Here is a 22,284-nt window from a genome sequence, read left to right on the forward strand (position 1 = left end):
CGCAATTTACCCATCTGACAACTAAGGTAAAAGCTAGAATCCTCTTCCTCTTTATGTCCCTCCAGATTCCTCTCCACACTCCTTCACTCCTCTGCCCACACAGGCAGGCTGACCTGCAGAGACTTTTTTTTTTTTTTTTTTTTTTGAGATGGAGTCTCACTTTGTCACCCAGGCTGGAGTACAATGGTGTGATCTTGGCTCACTGCAACCTCTGCCTCTCAGGTTCAAGCAATTCTCCTGCCTCAGCCTCCCGCGTAGCTGGGACTACAGGCGCCTGCCACCACGCCTGGCTAATTTTTGTATTTTTAGTAGAGACGGGGTTTCACCATATTGGCCAGGCTGGTCTCAAACTCCTGACCTTGTGATCTGCCTGCCTTGGCCTCCCAAAGTCCTGGGATTACAGGCATGAGCCACCACGCCCGGCCCCTGCAGAGACTTTCTAAGGGGCTCCCTTGTGCTCTGGCTTCCAATTGGTCTCAGTCAAGGGGTGCTCATTCTCCTGACTCACCAGAGAGCTCTCCCCAAGCTGACTACATCTCTGTGGAAGGTCACAGCCCTGTGGTCTTCTCTGCAGGCCTTCCTCCTTCCAGGTTTTGTTAACAGTTTCCTCCCCTCGCTTCTTCAGGCCTAGAAGTGGTAATAGCTCTCCTGCTACTGGGAGTACCTGTTGGTGGTAACAGCCCTGGGTACTGTCCCTTGTGGTTCTCCCACTCCCTGCCCACACCTAGGTAAGTAGTCACAAGAGGGCCTCTGTGTGATCACATGGAATCAGGGGGCAAATGAAAGGAGGGATCAAGGAAGACATCCAAGGAGAAGAGGCCTTTGCAAAGTTGGCCTCAAATCTGTTTGGAAGAACAGGAAGAAGTTTATACAGACAACAAAGGGGGACAGCATTTTAACCAAGAGAATGGTGTGGATGCAGCCAGGAGGCCAGGCATTCTGGGAAAGGAGAGTAGACCTGACTGTCTGGAGGGAAGACCTTGGGTAGAGAAGGAATTAAGGGCATGGTCGGAAAAGCAAATGAAGGCCAGATGGTAGCAACCTCGAATGTGAGACGAAAGCCTGGGACTTCATTCTACGGGCAATGGAAGACTCTGGATGGTTCTTGAGCAACGGAATGGCCCAATCACACTGAGCTATTTTAGGAATGTTAAGCTGGCGGTGGAGAGCAGATTGTAGTGTTACCAACTGGGTAGCCCTACGCAAAGGGAACAAAGGAGGATGCCAAAAGTGACTCACTCACCCGCCATTGCTCCTGAGCAGTGGGGCAGAGGCAGTACAGACGTTCCCCCCACCAAGCAACTCTCATGCTTATGCCAGCCTCAAAAGAGCAGAGCGGGAAGTGCATGGCATCCTGAAGATGTAAGGGAAAACACATTCTTGGAAGAGATCTCCTCTCAAAGCCATCCACCCACAGCCCCCAGAATAAGGGGTAGGCAATCTGTTTCTCCTGGCATCTGATTCAAAATGCTCCCGAGGCCAAGAGGACCTAAAAGAATTCCTCTGCTCGTGTGTGTGAGAACAGCCCAACAGGGGACCATCTGTCTCAGAACAAGCCCCCCAATGTGGAGGCAGAAACAGTAGCCCCCAAAGGGGTGCTATTTCAGTTTTCAGGAAAGCATTCTGCAAATGTTCCCAGCCATTAACTGGAGATCTCTCTATAGCACTCTGTTAGTTCTCTGCTAAATAGAAACCAAGTGGTAGCCACTGTCCCTGACATCTCAGTGCGGACATGTTTAGGGTGGGAAGATTCTGAGGGCTCTGATCATCTGAGATAGTAGAGACCCAGCAAGCAACAGAAAGCTGAAAGGGATGCAGATTCAGGAGGCAGAGACTTCACAAACTACCTGCGAAAAATTCTGCTCGGGATTGACCCTATATCTCCTCCTTGAAGAGAGTGCTGTTAGTTCCAGATGGGCCCAGGAAGGGACCCTTCTTCCCCAGGGGGTGCTCCATGGCCCACTCTAAGGTCCACTTCCCTGACCGTGCCCTAGTGATGTGGAGTTTCTATAGTATTTCAAGGGAGGCACGATGGTTGTTTGGACTAGGGAGGAAGCAGCTAGAGAGCCTGTTTGAAGAAAGTTCTGCAAGACTCAAATATTTAGGGATCTAGTAGATGAGACAGAGCTAGCAAAGAAGGGTGGGGATCGGTGAGCTGGAAGGCAATCCAGACAGCGACTGTCACAAAGCCAAGAGGAGGAAGTGGTCAGAGGCACTGAATGTTCTTGGAGGCTGAGTATAATGACAACAATTATAGAGGTCATTGATGATTTTGAAAAGAGCAGTTTTGGTGGAGTGGAGGAAATGGGAGACCTACTTCAGCACCTCTCCTAACCTCTGGGGTAGACATACTTATCCTCATTTCACAGATAAGGAAGCTGAAGCTGAGAGAGATGATCTGATATGTCCTGCGGCCTGTAATCACAGGACCATTGATAGTGAAGCTGATGGTGATGTTGGTGATGGTGACGATGATGGTGACAGTGACAGTGATGGTGGTGATGGTGATCGTGATGGTGATGGTGACAGTGACGGTAATGGTGATGGTGACCGTGATAGTGATTGTGAAGTTAATGGTGATGGTGATGTTGGTAATGTTGATGGTGAGGTTGAGGATGATAGCGACATTGGCAGCTGTTCAGATAAATTTTCTGTTCAATCAGAAATTGATCATGATTATAAAGTAAAAATTACCTGGTCTGTAAAATCAGACAGATCCAAAGCTATATCCAAGCCAGTCAGCAACATATAAGCTTTACAACCTTTGAGCCTCAGTTTCTCTAAATGCGAAATGGAGATGCTATTGCCTACTTCAGAGGACAGTTGGGAGAATGACATGGATGGGGAAGCACTGGGTTCCTAGTAGGCCCTCAATAAATGTTTGTGTAGTGCATTTGTCTCCAGGGCAAAGTTAGGGAGTGCAGTGAGCATCAGTGGATGAGTCTTATCTTCCCTAACTGTTCTAGCCCTCCCCACCCTAACTCTACTCCCCAACCTGAGTGAACTCCAAACATAAGAGAAGTCATGGGCATCTTGGTGACTGCCTGCTCCCCAGGATCCCTACTTTATGCCCACACATTGCTCTGGCAACAGTGCCCTGCTGGGATCCCCACCCACCACCCTCTTGTCTGTCTCCCCAGTTGATGCATGCCCAAGATACTCTAAAAGGAAGAGGGATGGGATAAGCACTAATACTTACCAAGTACTACCATGTGTCCAGCTTTCTGCTGATATTCAACTGGGAGAGAGGTGGTGTAGGCTTAAGAGCATGGGCTTTGGAATCAGACATTTCTGGAATTAAGTACTTTCCCTCCTTAAGTTGTTATCCAAATATCACCTTCTTCAAGAGGCCTACCCTGACCATCCTAATTATACTGCACCCTCACCCATGAACAACACCTTCCCAATCACACTAAACCTGTTCCACTTTTTTTTTTAAGAGACGGAGTCTCACTCTGTCACCCAGTCTGGAGTGCAATGGCGTGATCTTAGCTCACTGCAACCTCCGGCTCCCGGGTTCAAGAGATTGTTGTGCCTCAGCCTCCGGAGTAGCTAGGATTACAGGCACCTGCCACCACACCCGGCTAATTTTTATATTTTTAGTAGAGACAGGGTTTCACCATGTTGGCCAGGCTGGTCTTGAACTCTTGACTTCAGGTGATCCACCCGCTTAGGCCTCCCAAAGTGCTGGAATTACAGGTGTGAACCACTGCACCCAGCCCTCTTCCACTTTTTTTGATCCCTGTCTAACTTGCTACATGTTTTTCTTATGTCTTATGTTTGCCTGGCTTTTTTCCACTGGATTGTAAACTCCAAAGGGTAGAAATTATTACTTGTTTTGTTCACCGGTGCATCACAACACTTAAAATAGGGATGACACCTGGGAAGTGCTCACTAAACATTCACAGAATGAATGAAGCAACAGCTCTATCCTTAGCAACACACACATAAAAAGTAGTTCACCTATAATTGAATTTGAACCAGATCTGTCTGGCTTCAAAAATCAGGGCCATTTTTACCCCAATAAATTTCAAGTTTCTCCCTGGTCATAGCCCCCTACTTATTCCCACCCCTAATCTCTAGAATATTTTCATCTTGAAGTCTCACTCTTAGATCAATCCATTCAAGTATTACAGGACTCGGTTGCTATTTGAGGAAGACTGAATATTTCCTGGACTCAAGAGAAGCTCACTTCCAGTTCAGGCACCGTGCATGATAAGAGGAATCCGGGCTCTGTGATAAACCAAAGAGAATAGCTCCATCCACCCAGCTTGGCTTATGGGAAGCAATTTCCGTTTTAAATGCTCCCCAGTCAAGTCAACTCCAGGTCCAAGGGGCAGGAAGCCCAAGGTCTAGTCCGTGTTTGCTCCAAGGGGTCCACCTACTGGGAAAATGCAGGTAAGTCAAACAAACCTGTTTGTCTTCCCAGTACAGCAAACAGGAAACAGGGCTTATTCTTCTGCAAGGCCTCCCTGCTGGACCCATGAGGCATGATTAAAATAATGGGAAGGCAAATATTTTCCTGGAGAAAATGATAAAACTGGAGGCAGGGAAAGCAAACAGTGGCTTTCAAAAGGGCAGCTGGCATGGAGCTGCCCCAGGAGGAGTTAGGGAAGATTCCGGAAGGGGGAAGCATGTGGTCATGAGCTCCTGGCTTGGAGGAATGTGAGGGCTTTGCTCAAAGCCACAAGCACTTCAGGCTCAGGGGGAAGCTATGTTATTCACTCTTCTTACCATTAGAATTATAGTTGTTGTTTTTGAGGTGGAGAGAATTCAGGCAACAAGGTATAGGACAGGACAGAGCTCAAGCTAAAAGCCAGGTGTGCTTGGGCTTGAATTCTATTACTCATTCATTGATTCATTCACTCATTCATTCATTCATGCAGTCAGCCAGCCCCTTCGGACATATATATTGAGCACCTACTGTGCAAGCCTGTGGCTGGTGCTATGCGGTCTTGAGCAAGTCCTTTATCCATTCTGAGCCTCAATGCTCTCATCTGTAAAATGGGGCTGCTACAAGATTGTTGGGAAGATAAAAAGTAATGTTCAAAACAACACTTAGCACAGCGTCTGGCCCATAACTGACTTTCAGGTACAGTCACCTTGGGAACCTCCTTCAGCTGACCAGTCCCTCCCTCCTCTTTCTCCACACTCCAGCCAGGTGTCCTCATTGTCCCACTACCTATGGCCCATCATTCAGTCTGGCCTCTTGGCCTTTTCGTGCTGTTCCTTCCACTTCAGATGCCCTTCCCACTAAGCAATTTCCACTCAGGGATCCCACAAGGACTCTAAATCAAGCAGGTTCCGGATCAGCCTCTTTACCCTCTTGTCCTTCCAAACCTAGTCCTCCTGTGCATCCCCCACTCCTGCCTTTCCAGAGACCTGGGAGGCCTCCAAGGAGACCCCTTCCCACTCAGCCAGTGCAGCACCCATCAGCAAGGGTCATGCAGCCTCAGCTCAGTCATTCTGCAGTGCCCGGCATGGCTTACTCGCTCAGGGCTCTAGTTGAACACAAACTTTTCTTTCCCTTCTTGACGTGCTATCCCCCACTGAGACCTTAAAGCTCTATTTAAGCACTTGTTCCACCAGGAAGCCCCCCTGACTCCCTCAGTCTGGATTATCTGTGTTCCTTGTGTGGTTTTCCCCAGAGCACCTGAGCTTAACTTGGCTAACACATCACTCCATGCTATTCTGAAGAGCTCCTCCAGGCCTAGGAACATGGTTCATTTATCTCTGCATCCTCGTGGTCTGGTCAAGTCTTCTTGGCACCTGGAGGACTCAAGAAAAGCTTGTACTGCTGGCTCAAGTCTAGGTCCTAGAGGGGGGAGCTTTGATGACATGAGACTCACTCTGTCGTCTGGGGTAAGGATGGAGGAAAAGGGGTGTTCAAAGACAGCTTCCAGGAAAAGGAAATGCACAGGCTTGGAAGGGGAAGACAAAGTCAGCAGAGACAGAGGGCAGAGAGGGTCCCGGGCTGAGGGAAAGGCACATACAAACGCCTGCCAGAGGCTTCGGGGGCCCTCAGAGGGACTGGGTGACTGGCGGAGAGACCTCTGAAGGTCTCTTAGCACCTTTTCCTACAGATGGAAAGGCTCTGAGGGTCCTGGGCTGGGGCGAGGCATGAGCACATTGTATTTTGGGAAGACCCACAGAGTGCTGTGTGGATGGACAATCGAGAGAGGTCACACACTCAGTTAGATCACCAATGCCAGGCTCAACAGGAGAGCTGCTGGTGGCCTGGAGAGAAGCAGATAGAAGGATGCCAGGGCAGGTGGGGTGGGATCAACACCACGTGGTGATAGATCATGTGTGAGAGACAAGGGAGAGAGGGGTCGGGATGACCCTGTGAACTAAGGAATTCTTTCCTCAAAGGCCCGCGGGCCCCCAGCCGACCCCTGCATGATGACTCCTCCCTCCTCCAGACCAAGACAGGGGTTCCGCCACCAACAGCTGACCAGCCAGGCTCTGCTCTCCTCTTCCAAGAATGGAGGTCTCTCTCTGAGGACTCAAAACTGTCAGGAAGTTGCTCCCTTGACCATATTGAAAGTGAATCTCCTCTACTTCTACCTTTCTGTCCTAGCTCTGCTCTGAGGCGAGGGAAAAATTAAAGGTGGAGAGGCAGCTGGGGAGAGAGATAGCACTTACTGAGTACTTACTATGTGCCAGGCATGGTAACAGGCACTTTATCAGCAAGTTGCCATTCTCTTGTGCAATAATCTATGAGGTGACATATTTATTATGCCCAGTGGCTAAGGGTGGAGCAGACAGCATGGGTTCAAATGCCAGCTCTGCACTCTTTACTTTTGTGACCTTGAGCAAACAAATTAACTATTCTGAATTTCAGATTTTTTCATCTAAAAAATGGAAATATTTATTATCCCTAATTCACTGGGTTGAGATTATGGGCAAAAAGCATGGAGCACATTTTACAGTACGGATTCAATACATTAACCTGTTTTCATTGTCTCTATTTTACAAATGAGGGAACAGCACATGGTCACATGCAAGAGCTGATTCAGACCCAGGTCTCTCAGCTCCACGGCCAGTGCTCTTTCCTTCACTCCGCCATCTTTCCTGCCACCAATACTGTAAGAAGCCACTCCACGGGAGCATTCCAGATGGGGGTGCTCCGTATTGTACAGTCAGGGAGAGTGGTGCTGACAAGAGCTGAAGCTGAGGCTGAGGAGGGCAGGATTAGGGGATTGAGAGTCTTTTTCCTCAGTCAGGCAATAGCAATGCTTGTGGAATACCTACTGTTTGCAGACCTCTGTGCCAGACCCTGTAGGCAATGCGGAGGAGGGAAAGCATACCCTCTGCCCTCAAGGAACTGAAAATCTACTTGAAAATATGAGGCACACAAATATTAATTCACTGATGGCCAATCAATGGCCATATAGAGAAATCAACACCTATTGCATTTCTTTTTGTTATAATGTTAGCCCAAACTATGAAAACCACAGTCCTAACAAATGTCAAGGCCTGCATTTGGGATCAAAATGATTAACTGCCCCAGGAGCATCCTGGCTTGGCAACAGGCCATGTGAAAAAGACTCGGGGGTTTTGGGTAACCCCAAAGCTTCATATGAGCCCGTGTAAGGACTGTGGCTGTTTCAAAAGCTAATGCGATCCTGGGATAGGAGGTGGAGGTGTAATGTTCATGTCATCAGAGGTAACTGGCACAGAGCTCTTTTGGAAAGCTACCAGCCCTGGGTGCTATATTTCACTGGGAAGGCAGACCAAGAATGTCACCCAAGAGGTAAGAGTTCAGGAGCCATGCCCCTTGAAGTGTCATCTAAAGAAAATGTGATCACAGGCCTGGACAGGGAAAGGGCTTGGTTGAGTGTGGGTGTCATCCTCAAATACCTGTCACGTGTAGGCAGCCTGGCAAGGCAACAGACCAGCGTCTAAGCTCCACCACTTACTGCGTGGGGTGACCTTGGCAGGTGACTTCACTCCCTTGAGCCCCAGAGTCCTCATTGGAAAGATGGGAAAAATCACTCTCTGTAGTGTTGTGAGGATTAAATGAGACAGCAGAGTTGTATACAAAGCAGTGCTCAGGAAAACTTCATCTCCTTCCTTCTCTAAGATATCGAAGGCCTATTTTGAAATGGAAGAACATCATCAACTGCAAAGGAGGAGACAGGGGATAGAAACATGCCCTCATTAGCACGGCTGAAGAGGGCAGAGTCCCAATGAAATGGCCCACCAGCGTCCAGAGATCCTAGAAGGAGGTTCTGCAGAGGGGCCTCAGGGAACCAGGGTCATGAGATAAGCACCGGGGAATGCAGGCTGCCAAGGAGGAGAGGTGCACCCAGAACAGGCTGGGGTTCACTGAAGACAGCCTTTCCCTGCCTCACGGCTCCTTCCGGAGATCATTGCCCCCCTCCCACCCCTCTGCCTGTTGCCCTCAGCTCATCCCCATGATTCCATGGGAACAGACATCTCCAAGGTCCTAGTTTTGGTTCTCCCAGAAGCAGACCCTAAGACAAGGTCCTCAGTGCATGTAGTATAATTGAAAAGTGATTCCAGAGAATGAGAATTGGAGGGACAGGGACAGAGTGAGACAGGGAAAGGAGAGAAGCTAACCAAGTGTGATTAATAAGCAGGACACCACTGTGGGCAACGAAGGCTCAATCCCTCTGAGCCCTCTCTGAGAAATTGAGTGGACTGAGCTCTTGGAGCTGGGAGGCTGGACCAGCAGTCCACCAGCTTGCATGCCCCACTGGTGAGGGTTGTCCTGGGTCATTCACACTCCTGAATTTTCAGGTCGTGCCTGCCTGCAGCCAAGCTGTGCTGGGGAAAGCCCTCAGGCAGAGAGGCAGACAGGCAGAGAGATGCAGGCACCATCACCATGTCCTGGGTACCGCCCAGACTGGAGGAGAACTCCAATGAACAAGAATGCTGTGGGGTCTCCACAAATCTGCCACAGTCGCCACTGACTCCACATTTTAACTTACGGCCTCTTACAGCTTCTTGCTGCACTGATGCTCATCCTCAAAACACCTGCATGAGGCCACCAGGGCTGGTTTACCTCTTGCTGCTCTATCCGGTCCTTCTCAGGCCGGTGTGCTGGCTTCTTCCTTCCCTTGCCCTTCAGTGCTGAGGTTCCTGGGGTCTCCTCCCAAGCCCTCTTCCTTCCTCACTCTCCTTCAGTGTCTCACAGGTCTAACTGCCTGAGAGTCTCCCAAGGAGCGTGTTAAAATACAGATTCCAAAGCCTCTCCGCAGACCAACAGAACCAGAATCCCTGGGAACGCAGCCCACAAAGGTGCCTTGCTTTTAACATGCTCCCAAGGTAGAGACACCAGGCAAAACGCAGGATGCCCAGTTAAATCTGAATTTCAGATAAACAAGGAGAGGCAGGGCAAGCGAGGTGCGCGCCATATGTGAGACATACTAAAAACGTATTTGTTGTTTATCTGAAATTCAAATTGTACAGGGTCTCCTGTACTTCCACTTGCTAAACCTGCCAACTCTATGCCCAGGCTATTCTGATGTACCATAAAGTTCAAAAACTTCTTTTCTGTAGGCTCCCTGAGTTACCATTACTCACACCCCAGTTTCGATTACCAACTGCACATGGCTGACTCAGATTTCTTTCTCACCCAGACCTCTTCCCTGAATTCCACGTATCTGATGACCTACTGGACATCTCAAATTCACCATGTTCAAAACTGAGCACATTATTCCACACCTCCCCGTATACCTGCTTTCCAACTCTGCTGTTCCTCCTTCTTTCTTTTAGTTGGTAGCGCCACCATTCACTTGCTGCCCAAACCAGTATCCACAGGGGTTTTCTATCCCATTATCACCTCCATTCTCCCTAGTCAGTTACCAAATTGTATTGGTTACAGTTCCCAAAGTCTTTTGCATCCAGTTGCTGGCTAAATAATGGCCTTCCAAATATATCCACGTCCTAACCCCTAGGACCTGTGAATGTTAACTCGCATGGCAAAGAGAAATTTGCCAATGTGATTAAGAACCTTGAGATGAGGAGATTTTCCAGCTGGGCTCTGAATATCCACAACAGTCCTTAGAAGAGGGATGCAGGAAGGTCACAGTCAGATAGACGGTGATGTGATGATGGTAGCTGACACTGGAATAATGTGGATTGAGGATGACAGAAGGGGCCATGAGCCAAGACATGCAGGTGGCCTCTAGAAGCTGGAAAAGGCAATCTGGGAATAGCGTCTACCCTAGAGCCTCCAAAAGGAACCAGCCAGACTGACACCTTGGCTTTAGCCCAGTAGATTGATTTTGAACTTCTGGTCTCCAGAACTGTAAGAAAATTAAGTTGTGTTGCTTTAAGTTTAAAATTTGTTGCAGCAGCAAAAAGGAAACTGATACAATCCATCTACTTTCTCCCTTCTCATTAGCCCTACCTGGCTTCTATCCCCATCCACTACAACCTCCTCATAAGGGGGGTCCTGATTCCAGCCTTGCCTTCTCTGGTGCATCTGCCACTGGTCCACCAAAGTGGTCTTTCTCCTGCTTCACACCTTTGATGGCTCCTGATCATGGAGGAAAAATCCAGACCTATCCTCAGCTCAGATTTCAGGACCTGCTCCCTGCCCACCCCTCTCTCTTCATCTCCCTCCACTTTACACTTTCAGACTGCTGGATTTCTGAACTCACCTCATGTATTAACAAGCCTATGTTCTTCTTCATTCTGACAAGAATGCCTTTCTCCAACTTTTTTTCCTGCCAAGCTCCTACTCATACAACAAAACCCAACTCAGATATAACTTCTTCCAGAAAGCTTTCTCTGGCTCTTTTACCCCCCACAATGAGTTAGTGACAGCCTGCCCTAATCTCATACCACCTTTATTCCTTGATCAAATTCCTATTGTTGACCCTACCAAACTCTGAGCTCCTTGAGGACTGGAACAGTTTCTTGCATGCTTTTGAATTTCCAGAACCAAGAAGTTACTTAATACATATTTGTTGAATTAAAGCGAACAAAGGTTTCAGCTTCAACATTCTGTGATTTTATGCTACTGTTTCTTAAGGTTTTCTCCAAATCAGCTATTCTGTATGAATGAGTAGAATGACAATTATTTTTTTCCCATCGCTGGTCCCTATTAATTCACTCAAGATAAATAAAAATTAATAAGCACTCATTTGTCATGTGGACTTAATAATCCAAAATTACATTTGTCTTGGCCCAGAGTACTAACACATCTCACAATATTTGCAGTTTACTGAGAATTTAGAATCCAGTGTCTCTCTCACTTCAATGAATTATACACACACACACACACACACATGCATACACACATGCACATGCACACGCACACAAATACTGGCCTGGGGTCTGCAGAACTAGGGAAGCAAGACAAAGCAAAACTATGAACTCCAAGGACCCTAAGGAAGGCCCCATCCAGCCTAGGATGCTACTCGTAACAGAGTCCCCCCAGCATCCCCTGCTAAAGCCACTCTGGGAAAAGATGGTGAGACCCATGGAAAACTGCAGCCAAAGGGACACAGATTTCTGTTTAGCTCCATTCCCAGATGTTAATCCTGAAGGCCCTATTTCTTCCCAAAAAGTCTGGTCATTGAACCATAAAAGCCACATTCGAGAGTGGCAGGAAGTAGAGAAAGGCCTCCTCTTTGATGCTCCACTCCCACAATTCTCTAACTTGCCAATGTTTTCTGGGCTGAGAGGAAGCTCCTTTTCCTCCTCTGTCTAGTGTCCTCCAGAACCTGATGTCCCCCAATCCTGCCCAGGGCAGACAGAAGAGGGGCGCTCAGCATGGAGGCTAGTGACCTTCGGTACCCACTGCGTACGGTGGGGTTCTGTGTAACATTTGAACAAAGAATTCCGCTTTTAAAAGAGCTTCAAAATCACAGGTTGGAGACCAATATCTTGAGTGTTTGATCCTAGATCAAACAAGAAGTATTATTTGAGAAGAAGGAAAGTTCATGAAGGTTTAGTCCACAGTTAGTGGCCTACTGTCTTCCAAATTCGTTGATGGTTGAAGGAATTTCAGACAATTCTACAGAGTTGTGAGGCAAAAACAAAGTCCTTTAAGAGAAAGTTCAATGGGGGTCAGTGTGGCTTGGGAAATGGAGTGGAGGGTTGGAGCCTGCAGATCTGGGTTCTGACCCAGCTTTGCCCAGTGGCGTTCGTCTGGACTGTCTGTCATCACTTTGAATCCTTACCATCCTCATCCACTGTCTCCTCCAGGACCTGGAGTTCCCAGATTCCCCTTCTCTACAGGGCCCCAGGCTGGATCCTGCCAGGGAGACACTCACATGATATTTGGAAGGTGAAAGAGAGGAGAGGCCATTCTTCTCCTAAGGCAGTTGGGGCAGACATGAGGTTTGCAGCCTCTTCTGGGCCTGTGCCTGCCATCTCCCACCCATAGCTGTGGCTCATAGTCAGCATGAGCTTCCTGGAGGTTCCACACAGCTTCCAGGCCAGCCCTGGAGAGATATCCACTTTGAAGCCTGCACACTGACCTTCCACGATGCCTTCCTGACCTCTGCTCCCCAAGCCCTTCCAGAGGCTGGGGCAGACTCTAATTCCCTGAATGAACACCCTGTGCATATAGAACACTTGGAATGGGTTGTTTTTTAACTGACTGGCTGACACAGCAGTTCTGCAGCCTTAAATGGCTGCACCTCCCAAAGCCAAAACAGGATGATCACACCCGTCCAATGAAGTTGTGAGGATTAAACAAGAGAACGGGTGGAAGGCGCCCAGCCCATTCCCCTTCTCACCCCCCTGCCATGCCTCACATTTCTCTGGCTTTTTAAATCCCTCCCTCTATGGCCATCTGATGGCTGGTTCTTCGTGAATAGTGTTGTCACTGGGACTTACCTGCATTAATTTCAGCAAACAGTTAATATTATCACTAATAACAATAAGGCAGGAGAGATTGAGCTGAAAGGGAGGAAGCAATAGATATGAAGAGATTGAACCTTTCAGGAGGTGTCTGATCTGTGAAGTTCCTGGCAGGGGAAAGGGGGATCACAAGTACAGAGGAGGGGGTGACCACATAAAGCAGAAAGATCTCCCTTCCAGCAAGAACGAGGGAAGGAGAGCAGGTGGCTGCGGTGCCCCAGATGTGCAGATGGAGCAGGGGCTGGCTACTGAAGGTGCTTCCCACCTGCGGGGATCACTTTCCCTGTGACCTTGCCCTTATCTTTCTGCACGATCAAGAGCACTGATCATTATTGCTGGTCCTTTTTCCACATTGGACTGTAAGCTCCATGAGGACAGGGCCCATGTCTAACTTGCTCAGCTCTGAATCTCTTGCTGGGCACGTAGTAGGTGCACAAGGCGGTGGGTGCTGGGATAGAAGACTGAAGAAAGCAGTGGAAACTTGGAATGGTTGTGGAGGGGATTGGGAGACGGAGCTGACAACTCAGGAGAGGATTGCCAGGTATCCCAAAGAATCCGAGTGAGTGTAGGCTCCTCGTGTTTGCATGCAGCAGTGATCCCAGGGATATCAGAGACAAACTGGGGGCAGGAGTGCAGAAGGCTGACCTCTGGTTTTATCAGACAGGTAAAGCAGGGACTAGGGAAGAGGGTATGTGTTGCTCACCTAGTCTAGGCTACGGGGGAGGAGGGCACAGACAAACACAGGAGGAAGCTGATGGACGGGAAAAAAAAAATAGTCAAAAGCCTGGATGGCTTGACGAGGGGAAAACAAGGCACAGGCAGTGATAGGTCTGGGGGTAATTGATTGTGGTGGTGGGCTACTGTCAGGTTGAATTCCAGAGAACCATAATAGAGGATGACAAGATCCAGTGGTTGCTGATGTGGCTGATCATCAGAAGGTCAGATCCAGTTTCTGGATCCATTTCTGGAGTTTCTGATTGAATAGGTCTGAGACCTGGAAATCTATATTTTAAAGCTCCCCAAATGGTGCTGATGAGTGGCCATCTTTGGGAAATGCTAAATCCCCAGCATTTAGGGTAGAACTGAGGGTGTGAGTGAAAGCTTGGAGTGGCAGTGATGCCAACGTGCCTGAAAACGTTTAGGAAGTTTAGGAAGCATGTGGGGCATGGATGGCGGATGGGTTATTCACAAGGATGCCAAAGTCCCCTGGGATGGTGGCAAGTCTTTGCAAGGTGGGGAAGATCATGATTCAGGTGGTGCCAAAGTCCTACCGAATGGAGGGGCGTATTCACCATCACAGGGATGACGGTGAGAGGGTATACTTGCAGCCTGGATCTCAGGTCATGACAGAGCAACTGCATCCGTGTGAAAGGATGAAGCTGAGAAAAGAGGCAAAGCTCGTTCTCTGGAGCTACCTCCATTCCTACAGAGCTACAAACCAATCCAAAAGCACTCACCAGGTGTATACTCTGTGCCCACCCCTTTGCAAGATGCCACGGGACTCTAGGATGAGAGAAACATGTCTGCCACATCAAGAACTCAGTATCTTGTGAGGAAGAGATGGTGTTTGTGTCCTGCCCAGCTCTCAGACTATTTTAGCCCCATTAAAGAGGAGCTCTTAGCATGAGACACCTTGCAATGCTTTGTGTAGTTTTGGTGTCCAGTGGCAAAAGTGACACCAAGCTGCAGAGAGCTGCAGCCCATATTCTACATCAGACCTATCCCCATCTGATACCCATATCATGGTAACTTTCAGAAGCCTCCAGAGGAAGCGCCCTCAATATGGACAAGAGTGCTCTAGGTTGGGTATGGCCGACAGCTGCCAAGGGAGGCCCCCTGAAGCAGCCTTAGGTGCACAGCGCATGGACAGGTGGGAGATAGGGCAGGAGAGAGAGAACTGGACAGGCCCATGTGGTGACTGCAGCATGAGGCGGCATTTTGGGGGAATCTCAGAGGCAATCGAGAAGACTTTCCTGGTGGTCCTGCTTGAGCTGCTGGAGAGACAGATAGGGTGTGTTTGTGCTATGTGGGGGCCTCCCCTGCAGGCACGGTCTGGAGAGCACCCAGGACACTGGGATCACACACTCTATATTTTTTCTTGGTGGGCTGCCTGCATCCCAGCCACCAGCTGGCTTATTTAAAAAGCAGATTCCTGGGCTCCACCCCAGACCAACTGCATCAGAAGCTTCCAGTAGTGAATATAAGCAACTCGCACTTTAAATAAATCCCAAAGGGGGCTTCATAACTAGACCCACATTTCTGAAGCACTGCCTTCTCCTGACCTACTGGCACCTCGGAGGAAAGTATCATCAGGCCCATTATCTAGATGAGGAAACCAAAGTTCAGAGAGGTTAAGTCACTGGCCTGATGCCTTACAGCTACTAAGTTGCTGAGTCAGCATTTAAAGCCAGGTCTTTCGAGTCTACCACAGGTGTTCTTTCTATCACTCTCCTCTCAAAGAGGGAAGAGATCACTGGGGGGCTTGAGAAGCAAGGTCCCAAGGGACCACCTGGCGGCGCCTCAACCCAGGCTGGCCTGGGAAGCTGAGCAGGATCTAGAGGGGAAGGCAAAGGAATCCGAGGCTTCCATTTCCCAAGTGTCTATGGCATTGAGCATGGCACTGTCACCACACACACATGCGGTCTCATTTTATCTTTGCTTCAGCCCTAGAGGCTGAATGTTACTGTTCCCATCTTGCGGGTGGGACAACCGACACTCAGAAGGGTGACATCCCCTTCTGTGAATGTGTCCAGTAAGTGAAAGAACAGGGGTGGGAACTCAGTTACCCCTGGCTTGAAAGTCACATTGTTTTCTACTATAGCTGCAACTTTTCTTTTTTTAAGAGCAGAAGCCACTCTTCAAATGAAGTCTGACACAGGATCCCAGGATGCCAGAGAGGTGAGACCGAAGCCAGCTGATGGACCTCCCCATGCCCATTGCTAACACCAAGGCTTCTTTCTCCACAACCACAGCCCACATCACCCATCTTCCAAGCAGAAAGGAAAATACACCTGCAGGGAGCTGGGAAGCGGGCCACCAGGATAAGGCAACAGCATGGGGGCTCCAGCTGGGGTGGGCCAGACCCTGAGGCCCTCCCCGACACTCCAAATGTAGAATCAGCTTGGAGAGAGCGAACCCTGTTTCCCCAGGTGGCCCCACAATCAGGATGACTGCTTCAGGAATGCTTCCATCTTTGGGGCTTGAGTCTAATCATGCCAACCTGCCCCCTGCCAAGTCTGTAAAGAAATCAGGCAATGGTTCTGACAAGTTTTGAAAGTCTTCCATTGCTCTGTGAAACATTCTTGTGCAAGTACCTTTAGGAAGGAGTCACATACGGTAGGTTTCTCAAATGTCTTTTCCTCCTCTGTCAAAGGAAGGTGGGAAGGAGAGAGGCCAAATAAAGTGGTGCATAAAGTGTGTGCTAACTTTGAAAAAAAGGAAAAAAAAAATCACAGCTTTCCACCTTCCTGCAGCTGCTTCACACCGAGGCTGTCCAGTTCTCTTCTGCCTGCCTGTTCTTTCCTTCTCAACATCCGGAGCTCCATGAGTTTTCCTTCCTCCCAAGATGCCACTTTCTGAAGCCAAGGCCAATGGTATGGCAATCATGACCCCCACATCATCACAGCTGCCTAAGTACAGGCTCCCCTTCTGCTCCCACCACAACCAAAAGGATCAACATTCAAAAAGAAGCAGTGTCTAATGCTCATTTATTGCTAGTGTCATTCTTTTCATTCCTAATCCACCCCAACCTGGGAGCTGTGGCAGCCTGGCCTGGAGGAGAAGTTTCCAGGTGTCAAGATGTGGCCAGAGCCCCTCAGCACAGCCTCTCTGGGCGTCTTTCTGTTCCAGCTATGGCCCAGCAATGAGGACTGGTGACTATGGCACAGACAGCCCCTGAGGCAGCCCTGGCCTTCACCAGGCTATAAACACTCTCTCTATCGCCCTCCCAGTAGCGGACCAAAGGTGAACCTGGATGTGACCCTGCAGAGCTTGAGGGAGAACCGAGCTGGTGCAGCCTGTCCCCATGGAGGCCCTCTGGCCAGCGTGCCTGGCTCCCCTCCCTGCCCCATGCCCTCCCACAGGCCCAGCCTTGGCCACTTGCAGCACTCAAGAATGCACGAGCCAATCCCTTGTGGCAAAGGGGAGGAAGTAGAGCCAGGGACAGATTGTTATAAATAGGCATGTCTGACTGAGAAGGTCACCGGCCAGGGCAAAACATGCCAGAAATTCTACAAGAGAGAGACAGACATAAATTATCTGAGCATCTCACAACCTCTCTCTTTCTCGGGGTGGAGAACAGGAGTGAGTTCCAAGACAGGGCAAGGGTAAGGAGGTGGCCACGGACATCCAGCCAGCAGCTGAAAAGGCTCTTCTATCGAAGAGGCACTTGTACATTGCATCTAGTTCTTAAAGAGGCTGGCTTTTCTTGGCACTCACGAGAGACTGGAGAGAGCCCCAGGTGGAGAGCAGGAGGGTCAAAGAGGCATAGTGGGCCCCTCCTAGCCCTTCTCTCTTTTCTAGCCCATCTGCTCCTCAGCCTTGTCCTGCACCTAGCCTAGTGTGTCTCAGCAGGGGGAGGTTTTGCCCTCTGTCCTTTCCCAGGGAACATTTTGCAATGTCAAGAGACATTTTGGTTTCTCTGGACAATCAGGAGTGGGTGCTACTGGCATTACAGGCCAGATCTGCTGCTAAACATCCTACCATGCAGAGGATATTCCCCCACAACAAAGAACTATCTGGCCCCAATTGTTAACAATGCCAAGGTGAGAAACCCTGGCCTAGCCCCTTTCAGGAACCCACTCCACCTCCAGACACCCTCCTCCTTCCCATTCATTTCCAAGGGCCCTGTCGAGGCAGCCGGAGCACACAAGTACTCATAGCTACGCAAATAGCAACTCCTTATTTGCTGTGTTTGCTCAGCCAATATTGACTTTGCAGCCTAACACTGGTGCTATTGAGCCGGGGTTATTCTCAATATTGTTTGAGCAGCATTAGAACAGCCTGTGATAACCGGCAGCAGAACAGGAAGCTGCGCCTCCCTCCTCAGTTCCCCCTGCCCCCCACTGCACCCCCTCCGTGGGACGCTCCTGTAAAGACAGAGGAACCTGTGTGCTCATGGAGTCAAGCGGACCTAATGCCCGCTCCTCCGCTGAGCAAATACGCCGAGGTTAGAGAGGGAGCGTGCTCTCTGGCTAAGTCAACACTCCAGGGAAGTTGGAGCAACTGAAAAAGGTTACTTGGGGAGGCTGTCCTTTGGGGTGGGGCCAGTGAAAAGTGATGGTGAGGCAGTTCCAGGCTATCAGCCAAACCCTGCGGTTGGGCTCTGCAGGGAAAGGCCTGCAGGGACTGGAGCTCAGGGGCTCCAGGTGCCCAAGCAGAGAGATGGTGACTCCATACATCAATCAAGTACCCAGTAGGTGGGGGTCTAGTAGGGGCCAGTCGCTTACTGATTGGGACCAGAAGCTTAGAGTAGGAGGGCCCTGTGGATAAGCTAATGCAGCCACCACGTGTTCATGAGGAAGACCTAGAAAACTAGCCTCTGCCTTGGAGCTTGTCTTACCAGCGCTGGGTGTGAGTTCACAACTGAGCACAACCCGCTCTGCAGGAAAGCACTCTCCCTGCCCACTGGGCTGAGGTCCCTTTAACAGATGACAACATTGACTCCGCCACCGTGAAATATAGTGGGCCCTAAAGTGTAGCCCAGGAGAGGGATTGCAGTGACCTCCATTCACATCCGGTGTGAGAATGGGTGGCAGGGTCTTTCTGAGTGTCTTCTCGGAGGGACAGAGGGAACAGGGGAGAGGAACGAGTGGCCAGGCCTGCACAAGCCCCTTGGGCAAGCAATAGAAGAGGAAGTCGCATCTCTTGCATCCCAGAGCTCACAGTCCAGAGGGAGAACCTGGAGGCACAGAAATGAAACCGTGCAACCAGCGTGGAATCAAGGCTCCCATGTGAGTCTAAGGGGAGTCATGAGCACAGTTGTGCACAACCTACCCAACCACACCCCGCAGTTCTGCAGTGAGACCAGACAAGCCACGGAGTATTCAGAGACGAGAAATCCACATGGAGTAATCGGGGCGGCTTTTCCTTGCCCACAAGTACAGCAAATGTAGGCTTAGCAGTACATTTGGATCTGGGCCCATGCCTTGTCTCCAGGTCAATATTAAACAAGTTGCCAGGATCATCAAGGGGGCATTCTAAAAATTAGCTCTAGCCAGCCCTAGTGGCCTGGGAGTACCAAAATGGTCATTTGCTAAAATTGGCCATTAACATTTTCTACTAACTGCTCTCTCCAAAGACTTGGAAAACGAGGTGGAAACTCCTTGGAAATCAAGTATTATGTAGATCCTTATGGCAACCTGGACTCCAACCTTCAGAAGCTATTCATTTTTAAAAATACATGGTGGGCATTTTCTACATGTGGTTGAGTATTTTATCCAACAGCCAAGTAATTCCAGTTTTCCCCACAGCAGACATGTTAGCCAATGTGCTGCCTGCTCAGTCAGTGCCTCCTTTTCTGACCACCCACAGGCATGGTCCCTGCTGCCGTGTTTATCCACATTCATGTACCTCTCCCTGGCTGCGGCTGTTGGAACAGTGATGGACTCCTGACTGAGGGGAGGCACCCCATTGGCTAGCCATTGACCAATCAGATTCTGTCTCCTGGGTCTCTGGACTTAGATTCTTGGTATTGGGCCCATAACCTGAGAGATCATGTCCAGGTTTAAGTGAACAAGTTAAAACCTAGAAAAGGCAGAACAGCTGGGTGTGGTGGCTCATGCCTGCAATCCCAGCACTTTGGGAGGCCCAGGCAGGTGGATCACCTGAGGTTGGGAGTTTGAGACCAGCCTTACCAGCATGGAGAAACCCCGTCTCTACTAAAAATACAAAATTAGCTGGGCATGGTGGCACATGCCTGTAATCCCAGCTACTCGGGAGGCTGAGGAAGGAGAATTGCTTGGAATCCACGAGGCAGAGGTTGTGCTGAGCCAAGATTGCACCATTGCACTCCAGCCTGGGCAACAAAAGCAAAACTCTGTCAAAAAAAAAAAAAAAAGAAAGAGAGAGAGAGAGAGAGAAGGAAAGAAGGAAGGAAGGAAGGAAGGAAGGAAGGAAGGAAGGAAGGAAGGAAGGTAGGTGGGAAGGAGGGAGGGAGGGAGGGAGGGAGGGAGGGAGGGAGGGTGGGAGGGAGGAGGGAGGGAGAGAGGGAGGGAGGATGGAAGGAAGGAAGGAAGGAAGGAAAGGAAGGAAGGAGAAAAAGAAAAGGCAGAACAGAGAAAGCCAGTCTGCAGAGAAAAGAATGAAACAAAGCTACTGAGATAGGCTGAGATGGAAAAAACAAAACAAAACAAAACAAAAAAAAACACCACCACCACCCAGAGAAACAAAGGCAAGAAGCTAGGAGAGTCTCTGATAACTTTCCAGTAGTTCCACCTTGAGCCTCTCACGGGTCTGTTTGTCATCCCTGCCCTTGAATTCGGTGAGATTCCTCATAGCCTTCCAACAAAATCATTGTTATTACTGAGAGTTAAATTTATAATACTTCTATTTCTTGCAATCAAACAATTATTGACCAAGACCCCTATTAAGACATCACCTATGTGCTGCACTGCACTTGTTCAATACTGAGGATCTCACCTCTTCTTCTTGCCCACCTTTAGGTCTAACTGGACCTCCTTTCTCTCCTGGTATTCCTCTGTCTTCGTTTTTTTAGTGCTACCTTTCAGGGTCTCAGGTAATAATAACCAGCAGTGTGCCCCAGTGATCAGCAGATGAGTGAGCTGTGTAACCTAGACACCATGTTCCACTTAATGGTTTGTTTGCTCAGCCTACTTCAAAGGAGGCTGTTAGCCTATAAGTCAATAATTAGTCATTCAACAAATATCCATCAAGCTATGGCCCAACCCCAGCAAAGATATGTTAAAAAAAAAAAAAAAACTTTTGAAGAGCAAACATAAGCCTTTATATACGGTTGACTTAGCCGTTTCTATTTTCCTTTCACAACAGAGAGGCAATGTTGATGTGCTACCAGTCCTAATGCAGCTAGAAGTTATCTGTTACACCAATGACCGCATCAAAAAGAGAACTGTTAACACAGGCCCAGCTTTTACTTTGCTTGCAGTGGTGGGGTATTAGCTAATTATTGACCATTAAGAGAAACAAATAATCCCCAGTGAGTCCCAAAAAGAAGTGGAAGTGGAGCTGAACCACCTGTAAGATCAGGGCTTCTCTTAGCTGCTCACAGCTGCCTAACCCAGTCACAGAAGAAGACGTAGAGGGGATTCATTCCATCTTACTTTTATTGGGTTTTCTTTTATTATGTGAAATGAATCTCAAGAAAACATCTCTCCTCCCCCCAAACTCTATCATTGTTCTACTCCTCAATTTTAGTATTACTACCGTAATGATAATATTATAGCTACTACATAATAAGATTAAACATTTAAACCATCTAACAAATCACCCATAAGCTTACCCACATCATGCAATCAACAGTCTTCTCTCTTTTCTCTCTTTTTGCTTTTTTTTTTTGCACATTACCTCCCAAAGGTAGAATTTTCACAGACATGACCCTAGCATGCATGTTAGGTTGCAATTTGCTGTTTGATCTTGCCTGCCATTTTTTCATGTGTAAGCAATATTTTCTAGGCTCACGTTTCCAACTCATGACCTTCAACCCCTTCCAAAGCTCTACCCAATTATGACTCAAGGAATTCCCATTTTTCCCTCCTCTATTCTCCAGCTCTCCTTTGGAGTGCCACTTGCAGAGCTGCCTGGGGGGTGCCTCACTGCTGTCCACAGGGCCCACCGACAAACCAGGCAGTCGCCTTTCCCCCGGCATGGCCACCCCTGTGGCCACCCCTGTGGCACCCTGCCACTTCTGTGTGAGTGTTCTGCCCATGCCCATCACCCATCACACACTCTGCTGGGCACCACACACTGCCTCCCCAGGTACTGACGTTTCCTCAGAGTGCTCTTGGCCTTTCCAAGGACCACAGCTCTCATTTACCTCCTTGAACACCCAGCACATAACACGGAACATAACACATAGCAGATGCTAAAAAATGTTGGATGAACAAATGAGTGAATAAATAAACTAATGCTTTGTGGATGGACAAAGGAGCCATAAGTTCCCCTGGCCTCCTCTTTCTGCACATGCTTCTTCCCCCACAGCGCTCTGCCACCCTTGCCAATGTATATGCTTTGAGGACTCATTCCCTAAACATCCACCTCAGGGCCTACCACCTGCACACACAAGAAGGGCCAGGCTGTAGGGACTGGGAGTTGGTTCAGTTTATGTTGTCTTGAATCAGAGAAAGGAGCATCCCAGGACTTTTCCCACCGTCAGCTGTTCCCTCCCACTCTTTCCTGTCTGAGCTCTGGCTCTCCTCCCCATCTTGCCATGAATTCTTCCCATCACATCAGGGCATCTCCCTT

At 49.1% G+C, this 22,284-nt stretch overlaps 1 long non-coding RNA gene across 1 annotated transcript in view; it reads right to left on the reverse strand.

The window, feature by feature from the left end:
- Positions 1-20,592, reverse strand: part of LOC129482324 (uncharacterized) — a 108,022-nt gene extending 87,430 nt beyond the window's left edge. The window contains exons 1-2 of the long non-coding RNA XR_008657663.2: positions 20,485-20,592; positions 19,417-19,422 (exon numbers count right to left, since the gene is read on the reverse strand). This is a non-coding gene — a long non-coding RNA (uncharacterized lncRNA). The remainder of the gene's footprint in view (positions 1-19,416; positions 19,423-20,484) is intronic.
- Positions 20,593-22,284: the final 1,692 nt, after the last annotated feature.

This window comes from Symphalangus syndactylus, chromosome 5 (assembly GCF_028878055.3).
Source record: "Symphalangus syndactylus isolate Jambi chromosome 5, NHGRI_mSymSyn1-v2.1_pri, whole genome shotgun sequence".
Classification (NCBI taxonomy): Eukaryota; Metazoa; Chordata; class Mammalia; order Primates; family Hylobatidae; genus Symphalangus; species Symphalangus syndactylus.